We start from the raw sequence: 22,428 nt of genomic DNA on the forward strand, positions 1-22,428 counted from the left end.
CAACTGATAAATTACCTTGGTTGAATCTCCATACACTTCTAATATTCTAAATTTCCTTTTAATTAAAGTTTGTAATCCCATAACACATGTTTCATATTCAACTATATTATTTGTGTAACTGAAATTCAACCTAGCAATGATTGGGTAATAATGGTCATCTAGTGGCATCAAGATTGCCCCAATCTTATGTCCAAAAGAATTTGAAACCCTATCAAAGAACATTTTCCATGATTTATCTATGGATCCCTCATCTTCAATAATCATTAAGTCTTCATCAAGAAAGTCAAGCTTCATTGGCTGATAATCATTAGCAACTCGATCTACCAAGAATTTAGTTATTGCTCTTCCTTTAATCAATTTCTAACTCATATAAATAATGTTATATTTTGAAAAGCATGAATTGCCATCTAGTGAGTTTCTCATATAATAAAGGCTTCTCAAAAATATACTTCAGAAGATCCAATTTTGCAACAAGCCAAGTGGTGTTGTATACCATATACTGCTTAAGCTTTCGAGTTGGTTAAGCTAGTACACACCACATTTTTTTCCAAAGGCATATACCTTGACTCATAGTTGGTAAATTTCTTACTTAAACAATAATGGCTTGTTTTTCTTGCCTGATTCATCGTGTTACTCCAATACACTTTTTATGAAATTCTCATTCATCATTAGATATAATATTAGAGGTTCCTAAAGACTGGCAGTACCAACAATGGTGGACTTGATAAGTATTCTTTAATTCTTTCAAAAGCCACTTGACATTCATTGTTACATTCACTTGGATTATTTTTGTGAATAAATTTAAAAATAGGATCACACTTCAACATAAGTTGAGAGATAAAGTGAGAAATGTAATTCAATCTTTCTAAAAAACCTCACTTTTTTTTGTATTCATAGAGGAGATAGATTTTGAATAGCATGCATCTTATTTGGATTCACCTCTATTCTTTTTTTTGCTAACTATGAACCCTACGATTTTTCAAATTTTGCACTAAATGTGCATTTGGCATGATTGAGCTTAAGTTGGAACTTTCTTAATCTTTCAAGCAACTTTATGAGATTAGTGACATGATCCTCTCCTTAATGAGATTTGGTAATCATAATATCAACATATACCTTGATCTATTTATGTATCATGTCATGGAAGAAAGTTACCATTATTTGATATATGGCTTCAGCATTCTTTAATGTAAAAGATATTACTTTGTAGTAGAAAGTTCCATACATTATTACAAATGTAGTTTTTCCATGTTGTTAGGGGTAATCTTAATTTGGTTGTAACCTGAAAAACCATCTATGAATGAGAACATAGAATGTTTGACAGTGTTATCCACAAATGTGTTAATGTAGGCAGTGAAACATTGTTTTTGGGACTACTTCTATTCAGATTTTGATAATCTACCCACATTCTAACCTTACTATCCGTTTTGGGGATTAAGACTATATTAGCCACTCATTCAGGATATTTGGCTACATTTAGAAAACCAATGTCATATTACTTTTTTACTTGCTCTTTGATTTTGAGCAACACTTCAAGCTTCATATTTCTTAGCTTTTGTTGTACTAGCTTACATTCAAGCTTCAAGGGTAGCTTACATTCAAGCTTCAAGTGCTTTACTATATCAGTATTGAGCTTTGGTTTATAAGACCATACAAATACATTCACATGCTCACAAAGTAGTTTTATTAACCTTTTTCTATCATTTGGTGAAAGTGTTGTGCCAATTTTAACTTTTTTCTTGTTATTTTCATTCCCTAAATTAACCATTTCTAGAGTTTTTTTGGTGTGGTTCAATTGCTTTCTTCTCTTGTTTCATTAGTTTCATTAACTCATGAGGAAAGGTATAATCATCTAAAGCTTTTTCATTATCAAATTCATCAATATGAATAGAATTATCAAATTTATCAATATGAATAGAATTTTCAAAATCAAATCTTAGATTATTATCATGATTGCCTTCACATTCATTATTTGGAAACCTAAAAATAAGTGTAGTGGAAAAGATGTAAGCAAGTGTATATGCAAAAAAAATGAAAGAATAAAAAGTGAAAAAGGAAATGTAATGATAATACATTATGTAAATAATTTTATTGGAATAATAATGAGTAAACTAGCCCATACATAAAAAGATACCTTTAATACTTGGGCTTAAGTAGCTGGGGTTTGACTCACTATATTACTTCTTAAAAGGTTTAAGAATAACAAGTAACTTCGTTACCTTCTAGTTCTTCAATTTTGTGCCTGGTAAGGTTAGATACACAAAAGGTATCTATTCTTGTTCTTCAGTTGCTTCACCATTCACCATCATAATAGAAAGCCCAAACAAGATCCTTCCTAAATTTCATACAATATCTTCATTAGCAGTTTGAGATAACTTGGGATAGATGTATCCTCTAGAATGAAAGGTATTATATAGATAGATCCTCAGGTTTATATCCTTAAGATTGGCCATTTTCCTCTCTTTCTTAACATTTCATTAGCTTTACCTTGTCCATTCTTATTAGTTTGTATCCCGAACCACTTTTATCCTTGTTATCTGGTATCACTACAAGTCTTTTTATTCCTTGTATTTTCATAATCTTTTCCTAACACGCCAACTTTTTTAATCATTTGCTTGAAAATCATTTTAGAACTTGTAGATAATTGAGAAACATGAAGATTAGATCTTTCCCCGCATATGTTGCATTAATCAGTTGAAAGGATCTGCAAGAATTATCAACTGCTTCTATATATGAAATGGATAATGGCTACATCACCAATAGATCTTCTTTAGAAATGCAAATAACATAACCATCAACAATGAATTTGACTTTTTGGTGCAAAGAGGAAGCAACAGTACCTGTCATGTAAATCCATGATCTTTTCAATAGGCAACTATATGCTAGAGAGATGTCCATAACTTGAAATTTGATAATAAAGGTGCAAGGACCAAAATAAAATAGTATTTCAATATCTCTCAACATTTCCTTTTGAGAACCATTAAAAGCCTTTACTGTCATATGGTTAGCTCTCATATAAGATATATTAATAAGTAGTTTAGCCAAATTATGATAGGTATAACATTGATTAAAGAGCCATTATCAATAAGAATATTGGCAATGTATGACTTTTGCACCTAGCAGTAATGTAAAGGGGTTTTGCATTTCCTCGTCCTTCAAGCGTTATCTCATCATCATTGAAGGCATATAGGTTGCGACAGTAATAGTGTTAACATCTTCCACAGATATGTTGTAAGACATATGTTTGATTTAAAACTTTCAATAGAGAATTTTTGTGTGATTTTGAAGAAAAAAGCAAAGAAAAAAATTAAATCCTTGCAGGCATCCTTTCAATTGTTCCACTACGCTATATTCGCTATGCTAGATTAACTTTAAAAATTCACATACTTCTTTTTAATGACTGGCTTTTGGTATCCCACATCAAGAACCTCTACATGATTGATTTTCTAACCCTCTTCACCTTCCTTGGTCTTCTTTTTTGAGGCCTTTTTCATCATCTTAGGTAAGTAGCATTGCCCACTCCCAGTTTTACCCTCTACTCTAGTTATATTTGTAGTATTGGTGGAGGTTTGATTATTACCCAATCCTTGAATCACCATATCATAGTTGTATTTTCATGGTACTGCGTTGTTGTTTTGGTATAAAAAAAGGCTTGGGACTTTAATTATTACAATTGGCTTTGGAAAAGGCATTTTTTTTACTTTAAGTTTGATAACACTAAAATATATAGTGTTTTACGAGCCATTTTTAGTCTAAAAATTTAAAAATTTGATGGATTTTGGTGCTTTAACGTTTATTTTCTTGATCTTTAGGTATAATGCACATGGGACGTGAATTTCATGCAAGATCATGCAAATTCCATGCAAAAATGGATAATAGTCGAATCCCAATGATGTTAGGACTTTTAGGTTCACTTAGAGAAAGGAATCCTAATGGCATTATAACTCTATACATATTTGGCTATCCCATTTAAGAAGAAGAATCCTACATCCACTTGGTAATTTGAGACTTATACTTGAACAAAGACTTCTAGTTGTATTTAGCCAAGAGAGATTTAATTGTAAAATGACTCTTTAATTTATCTTACAAGAGTTTAAAATGAAAAAAGACACTTTTACAAGTGATAAGGCTAGAGTTTACATTGAAGACAAATTTTTATCTCAAGAATTTGAGCCTAATCCAACCACTTTAAAAGGATATGCTATTAGATATTCATTCTAGTCGAAACTCCTTCAAAATTGCAAGATGAAGATGGTGTGACATATGGGTTGATAAGATTAACTCAAGAACTCCCATTCGGCCAAGGCACTCCATAATTGAAGAATCTTTGGTAGGCCATACCTCTTCAAGACTACAATTAAGCTTAATCTTTTAAGAGTTTGAGTTATAAAAGGACTTGTAATCTTTATCCCTATCTTAGTTAAACCTAACCCTATAAATAGTCTAGGCCTATTTAATTGTAAATCATCCTTCACTTCTCCTTTCCTCTATTTTTTCTTCTTTCTTAGTTATTTTCTTTATTTTTTAATTTAATTATTAGCTTAGGTGATAGATTTGCCAATAATAAAAGCCTTGTTCTTTAAATTACTTTCTTTCAATCAAAGAAGTATTTTTTCAAGATCTCTTTTCATTACTTTTAGATTTCAAATCTTGTTTTAATATTCTTATTTTTGGCAAAGCATTCTTTTACAAGTTTCATTTAAGAATTTCTACTTTAGTTCCTTGTAAGTTTCAGCCATTGCTTTTCGTTACAAGATTTCATGCAATTTAGTTTTTTTACTCTTTTATGCAATTTTATACCCGTCAGCTTTTATCATTTTTTCTTATTTTCCAAGTTGTTTTCATTAGTTATTTGTGGCTACTCTTTTTTACTTCCCAAATGATAGTTGGTGAAGTAAAGATCTAAGCCTACATCATTTTCCAATCTTTCATTTATATAGATTTGTAACCAAACCCAAGTTTTCATCTGTTTAGATATAAAATTTTAGGATTTCACCTTTGATAATTGTGAACAACCCAACATTACAATCTATAATCCCTTAGGAGATGATATTAGAATATTTCTATTTTATTACTTGATTTGTGCACTTGTAAGCTATTTAAAATGTAGCAATCAAGTTTTTTGCATTGTTATCAGGGATTCTAGCAATGTTTTTAGTATCAATAAGAATTTACTAAACTTTTATAATATAAACAATTTTTAACTTGCTTTAATGTGTTATCTTTTCTTTTACTGTTATGTCAGACTTTTATTGTAATGTGGCCAAAACCTTTTGAGGAATATGACGAGCCAACTTTTGAGTATTCTCGTATCTAACCACCATTCCAAATTTCTTAATCATGGAGCACTTTTGAAAGGTATGACGAAGACCCACTTAAAACTATATCCTCATAACTGGCATTTTTAGTTAAAAAGGTAAATGTTATTAAAAGAAGGAATAATCTTAATCATGTTTATTCAGTTCAAAGCTCATTTGATCATTATCATGTCTATGGTGGGAAATATTATAGTGATAGGTGTCAGTATACCCAACAATCCAACTTTTACCCAAACACTTACATTAAAAATTAAGAGTATCATCCTTATTATGCATGGGGAAGCTATTAAGAGCCATCATCCATATATACCTGAACCTACCTTATGAACCTTCCATCTTAACAATACTCTCTTCCACCATAAATCCACCTCAAGAAAAGAAGTCAAACTTAGAGATATTGGCCCAATTGATACAATCCAACAATGTAACAATCCAAAACCAAGTTACATACATTGAGAACTTGCAAACCTAAATAGGTCAACTAGCTTAAACTATAGCCAATCACCCATTAGGAATCTTACCTAGCAATATTGAGTTAAACCTTAAGAAACAAGGCAAGGAAGCATTAAACTATATGTACTCGTATGAGGAAAAAGGGATTTATTTTTCTAATAATGATGAGAAGGATCTAATAGATAAGCTTCTGGCAGTGAACTTACCTAGTTTGGTGAAAGTACTTAAGGAAAAAGAAAATCAAGAGGCAGATCCATAAAAAGATGAAGATAAATAAATAGATTCTACAAGGGATGATAAAGAACTCATCGTAGTTGCAAAGGCACTCTTGGCAAGTATAAAACTTGAGGTGGAAGGCAATTGTGAGGAAATGTATGAAATTGAAGAAGATCCAAACTCCTAAGAGGAGAAAATGGCTAAAAAAGAGTAAGATGATGAGGTGCCTATTGTGATTCTAACATCTGTTAAGAGGAAAGGCAAAGAAATGATGGAAGTGGAAGATCATCTTGATACAATGAAAGTAGAATCAGCTCTAAGATCTAACATTTTGAAGGAGTTTAGCAATAATGCCACTAAAGTTAAGCCTGTGCCTTGCAATCCACCTTTGCTAATTCTCTAACTTTATGAAGATCTTGATTTGGAATTGAATAAGGTGGAGAAACCTATTATTGAGTGTTGTTTGGTGGAAAAGTTACTTACACCTTTAGAAACACCCTCTATTAAGCTAAAAGAAAAGGATGGAACACATCACCCACTTTAATGAAACCAACCATGGAGGAACTTTCAGTTTTTGAAATCAACCTTATAGTTTTCATAGTTGTACCTCTTTCATTGATATTGAAGCCAGTGCCTACCTACTATAGTCTAACAGTAATGAAGATATTGCTAGAGATGAGAGATCTGGCCATAATAATTACGCCATATTACGATTTAGTACTTGTTAATGAAAATATGGTAAGTAGAAAGATCTTTAAATGGGTGGATACTGGTGTTAAATGTAGAGTAATTATGTAATCCTCTTTGGAAAAGGGTATGGTCAAGCTTGACCAAAACTGGCACTATTTGGGAGGCAACCCAATTTTATTTTTATGGTTTATGTTTTCTTTATTTTTATTAGGACATTTATGTTTTAATGTTTGGTTTTGTGTTTTAATTTGTTTTTGTAGGGATGAAGTGAAGCAAGGATGATGCCTCATACAAATTGATAGTAAGCCTATAAGTAAATTTAGGGAGTATTTTTTCCCTTTTTTCTCTGCTTTCGACATTGTTCAATTTAAGTGTGGGTGGAAAAAGAATGTTTTGAGTGCTTAATTTTTTTTTTTTTTGAAATTTGTGATCACAATTTTGCTTTCAAACCAAAATTGACATACTAGATCTCATTATTATGCACATTTAGTTGAATTTGCATATATTTTCTAAGATTAACTAAAGTATAACATGAAGTGTAATTATGAATATTGTGGAACTTGAAAGGAATTCTTAAACATGTCTATCTTTGGATATGATTTTTGTGCATATGTTTCTATTCTCTTTTAATGAAATGTTGTACTTTTTGTGAAAGTCTGCGAGATGTGGATTTACATGAGGTTTGTGGATATGAATAAGCGCTTTAGAATTCACCTATTTAACCATCGAGGCAAAATCTTATACTACATTTGACTCAAGAGATGATCTAGGTAATTTTTTGGATCGTTTAAGCCTTTTTCAAGCACCTTGTTACGATCTAGCACTAGTACCTTTATTTTGAGCCTGTTCTAGTAGAGATATATTAGTCTTTCCATAGTGGTCCAATAGCATTAAAAATGCAACCTTGGGCCATGAATGTTCTCAACTATGGGATGATCTTGAGGGGCTGGACCAATGGTGAAAGGTGGCTTCTTGCAAAACAAAACAAGGGAGAAAAGATGGCCACTAGTTGAAAATTTGATCTAAGGGTTTGCATGGCTTGTGCATAAGATATTTATTCTTCATTAAAGGCTGGAAAAAGAGAAAAAATAAGAGGCAACTAGGAGTGGTGTGAACACAGTGAGAAAAATAATAAAAGAAAATTTAGAAAAGCTTGGAGAGAGGTATAATTTCTATTACTTGTTTGAATTTTCATAACATTCCATGACATTTTATCATATTTTGTCATATCATTTAGTGTTTAATTTTTCATATCATATCATTCTATTACTTGTGTCTCCCATGGCTAAACCTTCTTTAGTCTATTCTTAATGTTTTCCTTTCTTCTAATTTTGCTCATGAATGATTTGATTGTTGGTTTACTTGTTATTTGCATGAATTTTGCTTAGTTTAGTGATGTATGTTTGGTGATTGGATATATATGTTTGTTTTTATGGTTTCCTCATTTCTTAATCGATTACATGTTTGATAAAATTCTTCTTATGATATCTTTATATTATGATTCTATAAATGCTTGATGCATCATGTGGTTATAAGAGATGTGAAATTGTGGGGATGCCATAAAGAAGTTCAACCAAGCTATTCCCATGCTTGGACAAAACCCCCTAGCATGATTGGTGGCTAGATGCTATTTATACTATATGTGTTATGTTCTTGTATTGTTCTTCAAGTTTTCAATGTGTTTGATCAAATTTTCCATGAGTAAAATACTGGTATAGTAGACTCTTTGGTTGTTTTATGATTATTTGCATGAATTTCAAAAGAAAAAAAATGGTGAAACATGCATTTTAAATTTTAAAAATCTTAGTGTTTGATCTATTTTCATCATGTTTTTGCATAGACATTTAGCTTATAATATAGTTTCAAGAATGCCTAGATTTGTACTAAGTTTGTTTCATAGTCATACATTTTTCATACATCAATATTTACATTTTTGGCAATGGCATTTTCATTTTTTATATTTGTCACATTCATTTTTCATGAAACCCCAAAACCACCCTCAAAATCCTAAACCACTTCTCAAACCATACACCACCTTCCAAACCTTAAATCACCTTTAAACCCTAAACCCTAAAACTAACTTAAACCCTAAGCTAACCTTAACCTCTAAACCCTAAAGCCCAACCTAAACCCTAAACTAACCCTAACCCTTAAACCGAACCCCAAAATCCTAACCAAGACCCTAACTAACTCTAAATCCTAAGCTAAACTCCAAACCCTAACTTAGACCTTAAATCGATCCAAACCCTAAATCAAGCCCCAAACCCTAACCTAGACCCTAAACTTACTCTTAACCCTACAAACCTAAACCAACCCTCAAACCCAAAAATCAACCTTTGACCCTATTCATGCATTTGCATTTCATTTTACTTTGTTGTTAAATGCATTTTTAAATTGTCATGCATTCATACTTTATCATTATATTCAATTGTCATGCATCAATGTTATTATTCTGTACATAAATGTTATGCATATGTTTCCTAAAATGAGTTTTGCAAAAGAAAAGAATTAACTTCTAAACATTAGAATAAGACCATTTTCATCAAACTCTAAAGATAAAATACAATCAATTGGTATGGTTTTCGATAGGCACTGTGGGTGTGCTAATCCTTCCTCACGTATAACTAACTCCTGGACCTAAACTTTATTTTCGTAGATCACAAATTATTCTTTTATAAAACTTTAAACCCGTTTTAAGTATATTATTGAAAGGACAAAATTTTTGGGTGATTAATCGGACCTTGAAAAAGATTGGTAGTGACTCATTGTTTTTGGATTTTATCGAAAATGCTTTTAAGCATCCCACTCATTTTTTTTGTTCCCTAAGCTTAGTGGTTAGGTTCCTCGAACTCGTATGCCACAACAGCTTAATGACTCTATTGGGATACATTTTGAGAGAGTCAAGCTAAAGATTGATTGTATGTTATCCAAGAATTTGGTTTAATGGTCCTAATTAGTGTTTAATCTTAATTTCTTGATTTTGATTTTCTTGTTTTCTTAAAAAGTGAATTTTTTTTTAAAAAAATAAAAAACTAAAAAAATGAAAATGAAAAAATATTTTGATTTTAATTTCTTTCCAAAATTTTTTAAAAATCTGTGTGTGTTTTACATTTCATGCATATTTTAATAATTTCATTTATTTGAAGTTGTTATTTATTCTATTTTTAATAATTGTGGGACATTTAGGATAGGTGTATTTTAGGAAAATGCAAAAGGTTTGTATGTTTCTTCATGCACACTCACATTATATTGTATGTAGAAGCTCTATACTTGGGCTCTAACCTTTTAGGAGGAACTAAAGTAGCTATTCTCTTGTGAGTTGTAAACCTCTAAAATGGCTAGTAAAACATTTTCACTCGAATTGAACTCTTTCTGTTTAAAGCCTGTAATAAGTGAGTATTGGGATGTCTCATTAGTCTGTGATGGATGATGATATGCGAAACAATTTGAGAAAATTTAGATATGTCAATTCCCAAGCCCGCATATAATTAACCGTAAGGAGTCAGCCTTAAGAAGAGCCATGCCCCTTCTTATAGTAATTACCAGAAATAAGCCACATGGAAAAACACTCTGATACAATCTATATTTAAAGGTAATAATGGTGTGAATGAAACTAAAATTTTGAAAAAAAAAAAGCATTCTTTAAAAAAAAATTCCTTTTGACATACAACTTGATTCACTTTATGTTTGTCCAAAATGTGTATCTTCAAGAAATGTTTTAAAATAAAATTTCTTTTTACCATATAACAAAGCCAAAAAAACAAAAACAAATTTTTTTATAAAAAATAAAAGAAAAAAGGAAATTTTTTTGTTTATTAGCTAAATAAAAAAAAACTTTTGAATCCTAGTCATTCTATGTAGAATAAAAAAATGTGTGTTTTTGAATTTTTTCCCTTCTAAAAAAAGAAAAAAAAAGAAGAGAGAGTCAAGGTTGTTTCATTCTTTTCATTTGATTTGGTTCTGTTTCCATACATTCTCATGTTTTTGGAGTTGGAAATAATAAGATAGCACATGCACTCCATTTCATGCACATATCAATAGATAACACATGCATTCCATCTCATGCACATATTAATAGATAGTACATATATTCTCCTCATGCACATCATAATAGACATACATGCAATCTATCTCATACATATCTTAATGGATAATATAAGCATTCCATCCCATCCACATTTTAATGGTAGTGTCAACCTCATTAGGTTTGCATAACATAAGCATTGCGTTTCATGTAAACATATCTCATATATATAATATGTCAATGCATCTCATATAAGTATGCTGCATCAATCATAAGTTACATCTCATTACTCATGAAGTATGTCATTGCATTTCATGCATAAAGATTCATGAACAGTAGGATGTTATAAAACATGTATTGTACAAATTGCATTTTATGAGAACATATACCACAACCCCTACAATAAGAAATTAGATTTCTCGCATACATATTCATTTTTATCATTTAGGGCCTTGTACATATGAAATTTTATTATTTTAGACATCTTTGCATTTCATGACATTCTCTTGCATCATTATCATATTCATGCATTCATAAATATGTTTGGTGTGTCAAGCAAAAAATTATTTTATGACATTCATTCATAAAAGTAAAACCATAGACTTATGGTCAAAACCCTTGAACTAAAATCTTAAAAATAAGCATTAGGAAGGTGAAAATGGGAGATTGATTGAAGGTAAGGATTAGCACATTAAAATTGAATCAAGAGGAAGTTGAGTATGAGTTTCGTGAGATGAAGCAACAAATCACTCAAAGGAATACCTTTAAATGACTCAGCCTATATATAGAAGGGAATTTAGTGGGTTTTATTTCAAACAAACATAATAAAATTTGACTTACATGTCATGCATCATTTGTTTGAACATATTATTCATGATAGGAAAAGACAAGGAATAATGATAGTAAATATACTTTCATCAAACCTTCAAAGTAAGAAGATATCCTTGAAAATCTTGCCAAAATATTAAAGGATTTTTAAGAGTTAGCTTTTAAGGCTAATAATAAAATTCGCATCATACACTTCTAACTTTTGGTAATTAATAAAAGGTTCAAAGATAGCGTGATTTAAAAAACAGGATCAGTTAATCCCTTGCATCTATAATATGCGAGCTTATTCAAGAGTCATAGAGAATGAGAATGCTAACCGGATTGGAAAGGTGGAAATGGCACAGGAAGAGATAAGGGAAATGGTTGTGGGAATGCAACAAAACTTAATAGGCAATACATAAAATTGCAACAAATATTGGTAAGACTTTTGAAAGGAAAAAGAATTTCAGAAACACATGGGGCAAGGGAAGAAATAGCTATTGAAAAACCATTGTATCCATTGGGATTTACATACCCTTATATTTAGAATCCCCATGTTACGTAAGGACCCTCAACAGGTTATCAACCATATGCTAGCACTTCTGCTAGGCCATATTGGTTTAAATAAATGTTAACTTTAGTTTACTCTTTTTGATCATATCACTGTCCCCAATATAGATGATCCAAAAGAATGGGAGAAGCTAAAAGGGATAACAGAGTTGGTAGAGGACACAGATGAAAAACAAGTATGACCTACTAAAATAGAGACTAAAGGGCATGACATGATATACCGACCAAATTTAAAGTTCCTGATTTTGAAAAGTACAATGGGACTAAATGCCCCTAGGCACATATCACCTTGTACTGTCAGAAAATGATGAGCCATACTCATAATGACAAGTTACTGATTTATTGTTTTCAAGATAATCTTATAGGGTCCAATGGTATATCAAATTAGACTGAAGCAAAATTCACTCTTGAAAAGATTTGGCTAGGGCCTTTATAGCATAATATAAACATATGGTAGACATGGTGCTGAATAGTTTGACCTTGCAAAACATGGAGAAAAGGGCTATTAAAACTTTCAAGGAATATGCTCATCAATGGAGAGATATGACAACTCAAGTCCAACCACTGCTAATAAAGAAAAAAACTATGGTATTTTTTATGAGTGCTTTGAAGGCCTTTTACTATGATAAATTGATGGATAATGCCACATAGAACTTTGTCGATATGGTAATATCGAGGGAGATAATTAAAAACGCAATCAAGAATGGTGGGCAAGAGGCTTCTGGTGCTAAGGAAAGCCCTCTCTCCAAAAAGAAAAAGTTAGAGAACTATGCAATTATTGTTAGAAGCCCTTCGCCTAAACCTTTCATTCTCTACCAACCATACCAGACCCGTTCCCCCTATTATCCTTCATTTAATCAAGTGTCCCAAATACCATACACCTATCAACCAATATCAGCTTCAACTCTTCATCCTATGTTTCAAACCCCTATTATTTCACCCATGACTAGATTAGTCTCAAAGCCCAATAACTAGACAAATGGTTCTAGGAAAGCATAAGTTCGTCAAGAAAGAGGTTATGACAAAATTTCTATATCATATACTGAGTTATTCTCAAAACTCATTAAGAGTCATTTGGTATCATCTATTCATCTAAAACCATTGAAACCTTCATATCCCAAATGATATGATACCAACGTTATATGTGATTATCACTATGGAAACATGGGTCAGTCCATACAAAGTTGCTTTGCTTTTCAGCATAAGGTTCAAATCTAATCAGAGCAGGCTCAATAAGTTTTAGTAAGTAAGAAAGTTTGGATGTCAAATCTGAACCAGATTGTATAGGGGTGTAATTCTCAAAATTATGAGATATGCCATAGTTGGTTGGGAATGACTTTCTTAAATATATGTTAAGGGTTACTTGGATTTCTTTTTATGTATGATGCATTTTTATAGTATCTTTATTTTCATCCACTTGAATAGTTATTTTCTTCAATATTCTTTCTTAAAGGATTAAATGCTTTAATTGATTTTTATGATATTTTGATTATTGGATAATAAAGTCCCACATAATTAATTTTTAAAATAATAAAAAAAACACCTTGAAAAAAAAAGAAGAAAAAGAAAAAAAATGAGTTTTCTTTTATAATAAAAGGTGAAGGGAGTCTCGAAAGAGTTGACAATCACTATTAGAAATAAACTCATCAAATACCTTCATACCTTTTTCAAATAAGCTAATTCCATTTATCATCTATAAACCCTCAAAAGACATGAACTTGAATTCGTGAGCCTTGCCTTCGCTTGATAATACCATGATATCAAAGAGTGGTAATCTTTTCATATGCAATGAGCAATGAGAGATCTAATTTCAAAACAACCAAAAAGAAAATTTGGGATTCCTAGAAAATCAGGCCAAAAAGATATTTTTTAAAAAATTTTGGATGCGGTGATTTGATGTGTCAAGACTATGCTTTAAAAATTGTCAAGATCGAAGCCACCCAAATCTTTTTAAATGACCCCAAACATACCAACTTCCTAGTTCTTTACCCTAAAATGGTCTTTGTTCAATGTCTGGAAGCATATTGACTAATAAAAGAAAGACCTCATTGCTCTTAAGATAACTTGAGTTATGGTTAACCCATTTCTTATTATGAATTGGCATGAACTCTTTGACACCCTAAATGAGTTCATTTTACATAACTTTTTTTCTCGCATTAACCTTCATTAAGGGTGATTTATCAATAAATCATCTTTTTTGAATTATGGTAAGGGGCATGCAAAAAAAAAAAAAGAACAAGAACAAGAAGAAAAAAGAAAGAAAAAGATGAAAAGAAATGAAAATTCGAACCAACCCTCAAACCCAAAAATCAACACATGACCTTGTTTATACATTTGTATTTCATTTTACTTTATTGTTACATGCAATCTTAAATTGTCATGCATTCATACTTTGTCATTCATATTCAATTGTCATGCATCCATATTATTATTATGTACATACATGTTATGCATAAGTTTCCTAAAATGAGTTTTCAAAGAAAAATATTTTTAAATAAACTGACATATCAATTAAAAATAGCCTTCGAGATTTGGCCTAAATATAAGGAGACTCTTAATGGTTATTATTTATACGAGATATTAACTAGATTTTGTGGGACAATTTGAAAACTTTTAAGTTAGAGATACTTTTGAAACTCCACCTAAATATAAGAGAGTGAAAGAGGTATATCGATACTCAAGACATTTTCATTGTGATCTAAAAAAATAAAAATAAAAATAAAATGCTTTGTTTAAAAAAATGATTTGTTTTCAAAAGAAAAGAAAAAAATTCAAGTTTTGCAAATGAAAGGAATTAACTTTTAAACATTAGAATAGGACCATTTTTATCAAACTTTGATGATAGCATGCAATCAATTGGTACCATTTTCGATGGGCACTATAGGGGTGCTAATCCTTCCCCGAACATAGCTATTCTCATACCCAAACTTTGTTTTTGCATATCATAAATTGTTCTTTTATAAAACTTTAAATTCATTTTAAATGTTTTATCAAAAGGATAAAATTTTTGGATGGCTAATCGTACCATAAAAAAGATTGGTGGTGATTTCTCTTTTTTGTTTTTATTGACAATGCTTTTTAGCACCCCCTTCATTTTTTTTTTTCATTCCCCAAGTCCAGCTATCAAGTTCTTCAGACCTGTATGTCACGACAGTAGACTAATGCTACTGATAAATTTTGGTCAACAGTATTCTTTGAAGAAAATGATGGAAAAAGATAGATATGTGAATACAAAAGTTCAAAGTTCAAAGTCTCAGAATCCACTATCATTCTACTTTAAAAGAGATACTTATAGTAAAATATGGAATCTAGAAATTTAAATTTCATCTCACTGGCTATCATTTTCTTATGGAATTAAACATATAAGCTTTTAAGCAAATGCCTAATTTAAAAAAAAAACAATGCCCAATGCATAATTGTTACGCTTATCACATTGGTTTTCAAAATACTTTTTTATAGCCAAGCATGTAAAAAGTAAGGATAATGTCATTTCGAATATGCTATCCATACCTAATCCATTGAGCCTTTTAAAAATCTTTATTGTAATAGCTATGCTGAATCCCTTTTAGCCTTCCTTCTTAAATCTAAAATCACCTACTTTTTTCAATCTTTCATTTTTCAAAGAACCCATCCTTTCAGATCTTTTTAACTTACATAATAACCTAAATGTTCTAATTAAATAACTCTTTCATGAACTCTAATAGCTCATTGTAACAAAAACCCTTATGTAAATGCAAATCATCTCCTATTCAAATGCCAAACCAAAATCCTCAAAACATTTGGTGTTGCATCCATTCAATCCATAAAAATACATCTAGTACATCATTCACCCTTTCACCTTCCTTGAACCATTTCATTTCTCTAAAGAAACTATAGGTTTCCTTTGGTATCATTACGACCTCTACTATAATGCAATCAAGTTTCTCTTGCATAACCTAATGAAACTATTTCAAAAATTGCACCAAGGTACTATCTAGCCTAGAAAGACACCTCTAGGCCCAACCATGAAAATATAAAATTCTTTCTCCAATGGTTTAGGGCAATTCCTATATGGATTTGTTGGTTAGAGACTTATGAGAGATATACTAAACTCTCTCATGTTCACCATATCAATATTCTTTTCTATAGGCCATGTGGATATGCTATGGGTATAGCTTAGTTTTTTTCATATGTAGGAATTTATGGTTCTCAGTTTGCTCTTTTTCACATTCAATGTATGAACATCCTAGTGAATATTGAGAGTTATAGAAAAGACTTTGTGAGTTTAATTGCAGAATTCCTCCTTAGACCTAGCCTTTTATTGAAGATGATACATTTTGGTCAAACTACCCATCATAATGTCTTTTAGTTATAGATAAATAGAAAAGTTGACAAGAATTTCAAGTCCATGGTTCAAACTTCTAACCTCTTACAACAAACATTGAATTCAATCTTAAATATGCCAAACTAGTTCCATGGAATCCTTATTGGAATTTGTTTGAAACTTTTGAAGATCCACCACCTTATATGCAAAACTCCCAAGATCCATTTGACATTAATGATCCAAACTTTAACCAAGTTCAATGGTTAAAAAACTTTGGTTATGATCCCACTTCATGAGCAAATAATTCTCACATAAACCTATCTCTAAACCACAACTTTATCTACAAAAAAAACCATTTTTTAGTTGCCATGTTCCAATCCAAAAATCTAACTTGTATAATTAAAGTTATGTTTTTAGTATGAATGTCTCATTAATATGTCAAATGTCTTTATTTACCTCGTTAGATGTGTCCTCAATATGTGTACAAACTTATCATTTTGATATTCATAAAAGTTATGTTATCACATCAATTTTATTAAAGTTACTTATCCATCATATTAAAATTGTTTCCTTATTTTGTTATAGTTGTTTGTCTTTTTATATTAAATCACATAAAAAGGTAGTGTATGTCTAGTCGTTGTCAATTTATCGAGTCCCTATTGTCATAATATTATGTAATAATTATAGTTAGCCTCTTAGGCTTATAAATATGTTTGTAACTACTTTTACTATGAAGGTAAATCTTGCCTTCCTCCCAACTTCTCTTGTAAACTAAGATCTTCCTCCCAATTTTTCTTGTAAACTATTGTGTGAAATATAAACTATAAGCTTTCAAATTTATGTTCTTTTGGCTATTTTCTTCCTTTCAATGTAGACACCCTATTTTGTCCTATGTTATCCTCGAATCTCGAGTTGGTTTGACTTGGGCTTTAGACCCAACCTATTTAGATTTGGATTTAGCATTTGAGTTTCAGGGCTAGATTATATTTTGTATTAGACCAGGCCATTTGTAATTGTTTTGTCTCTATTAAAATTTTTCAAAAAAATAAATAAAAAGAATAAAAAAGGGATAAATCAAGTGATAAGGGTATGTGTTTGAAATTTAAAGCATCGGATTAAATCTTTAAAACTTCGGTGCTTTTTTTTTAAAAACTCAAAATTCATATTATAGGGGATAGGATGCTCATTTTTTTTAATTGAAATCCTATCTTCATCATGTTATTTAAACCCTGGTTCGAGAGTGAAAAAAGACAGAGTGAAAAACACACAAAGTGAAAAATACAAAGCAAAACCCAACTACTGGCAACTCCACCTCATTTTTGTTCTTTTCTCCACCAAACTACCTAATCCTACCACCAATGAAATTGGTGTGATCATAGTCCAAACACCCACTATCAAAAATCAATCACCCACGACATACCCAAAACTCAGAATACATGAAACTCAATAGATAACCCACCATCAACCTAAAATTTAGTCATAATAAGTAGCAAAAAAGGTAGTGGTGGTTGTGACTTACATAGATGGAGTGACAATGATCAAACAATAGGGTTTTAGGGTTTAAGGTGTAATATTTTGTTGTGACTTACATTTACAGAATGTATGCAATCAAAGAGTAGGGTTTTAGGTGCAAGATTCTGTTGCGACTCACATCGACAGAACGACAATGATCAAAAGTATGATTTCAGGTGCAGGATTCTATTGTGACTCACATTAACAGAATGACAACGATCAAAGAGTGGGGTTTCAGGTGCAGGATTCTTGACTAGAATTTTGAGGTAAAAGAAAGGAAAACCAAAAACCAAAGAAAAATGTGGTGGTGGTGACTTGTGATGCTAATGGTGTCGATGATGCACCAAAATCTGAAAAAACCTATAAACCTTTTTAAGCGTTTTGGATTACCAGAAAAAGAGCCACCAAGCCTTATTCACTCTTATAGTGAGCCAAGCCAAGCCGAGACTTGTTTAGTATTTTTTTTATGTTATTTTGTTTATTTACTTAATTATTTTGTTGGTAAATCTTTGTTCTTTAAAAATAAAAATAATTTCAAATTTTCAAAAAAGTCAAAGAATCAATTTTTCTTAAAAATAAAAATTTTCAAAAAAATTTTTGAGGAAAAGCTGAGATATCAATTTTCCTTAAATAACTTCAATAATAAAAAAAGGGTTTTAAGGAAAAATTAAAAGTATCAATTTTTCTTAGAAAATAAAATTTTAAAAATGTATTTAACAAGAAACGCTTTTAAAAAAAAGTTGAAAGTATCAATTTTTCTTGAAAATAAAAATTTAAAAAATTATTTTTTTGAGGAAAAGTTGAAAGTATCAATTTTTCTTAAAGATAAAATTTTCAAAAGATATTTTTTTAGGAAAAGTTGAGAGTATCAATTTTTCTTGAAAATAAAAATTTGAAAATGTGTTTTTTGAAGAAAAGTTGAAAGTATCTAATTTCCTTGAATGAAGGCATTAATCCTTTTAAAAAATAAAATAAAGAAAGCAATCTTAGAAAAAGTTAAAGTATTAATTTTTTTCTTAAATTTTTTTTTAAATGTTAAATAATCAGATGATGAAGCCCATGCAAAAGAAACAATAGTTTTCTTAGATACTTTTGAGGTTAGGAAATTTTTTTAATTTTTTATCAAAAGTATTAGAGTCAATTAAGAATAATTTCTAATAATTAACTATCTGTAAGATTTTTAAGGTTCAATGGATAACATGAAATCAGGCTAGTACCATCTATTGATGGACGTTGTAGGGGTGCTATAGCCTTCCTCACACGTAATCGTATCTCAGACCTAATTTTGGCTTTATAGACGTTGAATCTAGCTTTTAAAGATACATGAGTCAAATTTAAGATTTCTCTTTAAAATGAGATAGATTCATTTAGGTGGCCAATCGCACCTAAATAAAAAAGATTGGTGGTGACTCTTTAAGTCAATATCTAGCAATAAGTTCATGAATCTAGACATTATAATAATTTGGTGACTCCACTAGGGACATGACGAGAGTCAAGCTAGCAAATAAATTTGTGTTATCTAAAAGCCTAATAAAATTGATCTTTTAAAAAGATTTTTATTTATTTATTTATTTGTTTCTTGTGTCATTCACATGCATGTGCATGTTATTTAAACTTTGGTTCGAGAGTGAAAAAGGACAAAGCAAAAAATGCACAAAGTGAACAATATAGAGCAAAACCTAACAACTACAGGCAGCTCCACCTCATTTTTGTTCTTTTCTCCACCAAACTGCCTAATCCTACCACTATTAAAATTGGCATGTTTGTAGCCTAAACACCCACTATCAAAAATCAATCACCAACGACATACCCAAAACCCAAAATACCTGAAACTCAATAGATAACCCACCATCAACCTAAAAACAATCATAATAAGTGGCAAAGAAGGTAGTGGTGGTTGTGACTTACGTCGACAAAGCACTGGTAATCAAACAATAGGGTTTAGGGTTTCAGGTGCAATATTTTATTGTGATTTACGTCCACAAAATAGGGACGATCAAAGAGTAGGGTTTTAAGTGTAGGATTCTGTTGCAACTCACATCAACAGAACAACAATAATCAAAGAGTAGGGTTTCATGTGTAGGATTCTGTTGTGACTCACATCAGCAGAATGACAACGATCAAAGAGTGGGGTTTCAAGTGTAGGATTCTTGACTAGAATTTTGAGGTTGAAGAAAGGAAAAAGCAAAAAACAAAAATCAGGGTGGTGGTGGTGACTTGTGATGTTGATGGTGTCGATGATGCACCAAAATTTGAAAAAACCCATAAACCTTCTTAAGCATTTTGGAATACCAAAAAAAAAGCCACCAAGCCTCATTCACTCTTGTAGCAAGCCAAGCCGAGCTGGGACTTGTTTGGTATTTTTTTGTGTTATTTTGTTTATTTACTTAATTATTTTTTTGGTAAATCTTTATTCTAAAAAAATAAAAATAAAAATAATTTTAAATTTTCAAAAAAGTTAAAGAATCAATTTTTCTTAAAAATAAAAATTTTTAAAAAAATTTTTTGAGGAAAAGTTGAAGTATCAATTTTCTTTAAATAACTTCAATAATAAAAAAGGGATTTTAAGGAAAAGTTAAAAGTATCAATTTTTCTTAGAAAATAAAATTAAAAAATGTATTTCACAAGAAACATTTTTAATGAAAAGTTGAAAGTATCAATTTTTCTTGAAAATGAAAATTTCAAAAAATGTTTCTTTGAAGAAAAATTAAAAGTATCAATTTTTTTTTAAGATAAAATTTTCAAAAGATATTTTTTGAGAAAAAGTTTAGAGTATCAATTTTTTTTTAAATAAAAATTTCAAAAAATATTTTTTTAGGAAAAGTTGAAGGTATCAATTTTCCTTGAATAAATGCATTAATCCTTTTTTAAAAAAATAAAATTAGGAAAGAAATCTTAGAAAAAAGTTAAAGTATTAATTTTTTCTTGAATTTTTTTTAAATGTTAAATAATCTGACGATAGAGCCATTGTAAGAGAAAAGTAATTTTCTTGTATACTCTTGAGGTGAGGAGATTTATTTAATTTTCTGTCAAAAGTATTAGAGTCAATTAAGTATAATTTTTAATTATTAACTATCTGTTAAATTTTTAAGGTTGAAATCAAGCTGGTACTATCCTTTGATGGATGTTGTAGGAGTGCTATAACCTTCGTCACATGTAACCATACTCCCAGACCTAGTTTTAGTTTTGTAGACATTGAATCTACTTTTTAAAGATATTTGAGTCAAACTTAGGATTTCTTTTTAAAATAAGACAGATTCAGTTAGGTGGCGAATCACACCTAAATAAATAAAAAAAAGTGGTGACTCCTTAAGTCAATATCTAACGATGAGTCTACGGATTTTTATGTTATGACACCCAATATAAAGAGTTGATCAATCTATTACTCGATCATGATTTGCAGTGACATAAATAGTATGCTCTACAATTGTCATAATAGTGAATCCTTTGCATCAAGAAGGTTATGAAATTGTTATCATATCATTGATCCATCCACAGAAGAAAAAGTTACTGTAGCAAAGTTTACTAAAATAAACTACTATAGTGAAAGGTATACCTTTCATAAACGTCAAGTTACATGCTCAACATTTATGCCAAGAGGCTTCTTGAGTTTTGAGCACCAACTAGGATATCTTAGTTTATGCTTGAGCTATGCACTATTTATTTTTAGTAATCCCTTACAAAGGGAACGATCCTATTGTTGCAATATACAACATCATTGTTGCAAGAGCTTTTCTTCTCTTCCATGCCATAATAGTATATGCTTGTGGACCAGGTCAATGTTATGGGCACCATAATGTTTTAGTGCTTCAACTTATTAAGTTACAACAATAGTTTGAAGACTTTGAACATTCTGCTTTTGTTCTTTCCAGAAATTCGGTGCGGAAAAATCAATGGATTAAATTATAGATGTGCTGCTTGAGATTCTATCAAACAAGCTTTTTCCTTGTTGGCTAGATTTATCTAATAAGTTCGGTGGTTCTTTAACAAATATTAGATTAGAATATCCAAGATTCATATTTCAATGTGCTTTCGGATTAATTCCAAGACTCGTAGTGCTCATTTGAGCTTGAATTTGAGGAAGCTGGTAGTTCGATGCTGAATATCTGAGCTTTTATCAGTGATATACCCATGATTTATTTATTTGCCCATCGACCAATTATAGTAGGTCCGTTTTCACCAACTAGTGCCTAATTTAGATTCGAGATTTTAGCACTGTGCTAACGTGCCAATAGCAGAATCCTTTTTCCAAGATATTAGTGTTATTGTAGACTTCAATTTAGTATATGACTCCAACCACCTTGATGAGATCTTTCGGAGCTTTCTCTTTATAACGTAGGACCCAACATATTGGAAAAGTCTTGACCAGTTATCAGTTAATGAATCGACACATGAAGTGGGAGTCCATTGTAGGGTCATAAGGCATTTTCATTTATATTATTTGTGGATCTTACATTTGGTGGTCTTTAAAACACGCAGGGAACATGAGCTATCTATCAGCCAGTAGTAGTTGAAGAAGGCAACCTGCACAGCTG

This window comes from Durio zibethinus, chromosome 2, assembly GCF_047325235.1.
Source record: "Durio zibethinus cultivar Kanyao isolate XHJ-2024 chromosome 2, ASM4732523v1, whole genome shotgun sequence".
In the NCBI taxonomy this organism is placed as follows: Eukaryota; Viridiplantae; Streptophyta; class Magnoliopsida; order Malvales; family Malvaceae; genus Durio; species Durio zibethinus.